General features: G+C 45.4%; 1 pseudogene; it reads left to right on the top strand.

Moving 5' to 3' along the window:
* The first annotated feature begins 1,233 nt into the window (after positions 1-1,233).
* LOC120925184 lies at positions 1,234-1,355 on the top strand (annotated as a pseudogene).
* Positions 1,356-2,072: the final 717 nt, after the last annotated feature.

The following is a 2,072-nucleotide window of genomic DNA, read 5'->3' on the forward strand; positions in this document are numbered from 1 at the left end:
CTAGGAGCAAAGCCAATAGGGTGAATCATCTGGACATGGTATTAAATCCCATCACTTATCTCCCATTGCCCTTACCTCCAGTCAGTAGTAATTGAGCATAGGGCAAAGGGTCTCTCCTTCCGTTCAGCGCCACCTCTCCTGGATCTTTTCCACTGATATCCTGGGGAGTATATTGTTTATTTTACTAACTGTCCAGACCTTTAATTTATGATCTAAGCTGATATGCGAGGATCCTTAGAGTTTCTTACAAACCCTCCTGTAAGTTTCAAAGACAATGAACTATCAGTGAGAAATGGATTGATTTTTGGAGCTCTATTAGCTACTGATAAATCGATTTATTCTGTTTAATTTAATATACCCTCTAGGCCAGTGATGGTGAACCTTGGCACCCCGGATGTTTTGGAACTACATTTCCCATGATGCTAAACTACAATTCAGAGTGCATGAGTATCGTGGGAAATGTAGTTCCAAAACATCTGGGGTGCCAAGGTTCACCATCACTGCTCTATGCTGTCCTGACTGAAATTCAACTTCTGGCCTAGTTTTCCACTGAGATCTGTTAAATCTGGTGTATTCATTTAGCCTGGTGAGATTCCAAGGCACAGGACTGTGTATTTAGGACCCTCTAGGTGAAGGTCTGTATTCCTATATCAGTTTGTATTATGTAGACTATTTGTCCCCTTTCTATCACGTGCACATATCATTTTGTTTCTTTGTTTTTTCTTTACTTAACAATATTTCTTTCTTCCTCTAGTGAATCTGATTAGGCTTTATTCCTATCATATCAAAATTTGTTAGTCGTGTCTCCATTTTGGTGATTTCTGGTGCCCCTGTACCCTAACACAGTTTTTATGATAAAATTGTAAGTTACCCCTTCTTTTTTGGACAGAATCTGTCCTGTTTGTCCCTTTTCTTCTTGTTTTATTATTTTATAATTGGTTTCTTATTTCCATATACTTGCCAGGTCCCCGTCTACCTCCTGCAGCCACATTGTAGCAGGGCCGGATTGTGGCCTCGAGGCGGTCCCAGTGTTGGCTCGGCCTCTTGGTGGTGCCGGGGTAGGTGTTGGGGATTTTCAGTGTCGGGGGGCAGTTTCGGGTTGGGCTGGATTATGTGTCCTATCATGCTGCTAGCTCAATGCATTCATATATAAAAATGTTTTTAAATATTTTTATAATTGTTTTGTATAAGTATGTGATTTTCTGTACTTTTGTCTTTTTGGAGCCAATTTATATCGCTTCTCTGCCTTTTGGCTAAGATCAAGTGTAGTATCTGTTCTTATCAGTTGCCAGGAAGTGGCGCTATGCTAACCGTCCCTAGTACACGGCGAGGTGGAAAGGGATGCAAAACCTGCTGGCGTGGAGGTGAAAGCCTTCTGATCGGGACAGAGAAACGTGCGGTCGAATCTGAAGGGTCAAGTCCCCGGCCTTCTGGCCTGGATTTGATGCAGTTCCTAACCTGCCAGTTTCTTGAGAGGGAACGTCGCCCCACCCTACTGTTAAGGGGGGTCTGAAGATTTTGGCTAGTACCTCCAGAGTATAATTAGGTAGGGAGCGAAAGAGGCGACGGGGAGCTTAAAGTCTCTCTCTCCCTGCGCTTCCGGAGCTCTCGTTCCTTCCTGGTGGGGAAGGGGGCTGTGACTGTCCGGGCTGTTGGTCAGGGTTGTGAGAAAAGCCTATGGTGATTGTGCCCCTGGAGTGGCAGTCCAGGTGTGCCGTACTTGCACAAGTGTTTGAGAGGGCACTTCGAGTGTGGCACCTTGGTCACATCACCATACACACTTTTTTTACACCTGCCTCTAGGGCTGGGCCTTTTGGCTGGGACCAGAGGAATTTTTGCTTCCTGGCCGGAGGGCCAGCCATCGTATTGCACAACGGTCACTTTCACTCTCCCTCATCTTCCTTCTCCCCCACTTTCTTTTTATTTATCCCTGTGTGTGTCACTTTATGTATTTTTTTGTTTGGTGTCACGTTATTGTCACAGCGTGATTAGTAGGATGTGGGTCCTCGGGCCTGCCCTGAAGTCTTGGGAGTGGGTGGACATGGCCTTCTGGCTTAGTTCGCCTGCTCTCA

The sequence above is a fragment of the Rana temporaria genome, chromosome 1, assembly GCF_905171775.1.
Source record: "Rana temporaria chromosome 1, aRanTem1.1, whole genome shotgun sequence".
Taxonomy (NCBI): Eukaryota; Metazoa; Chordata; class Amphibia; order Anura; family Ranidae; genus Rana; species Rana temporaria.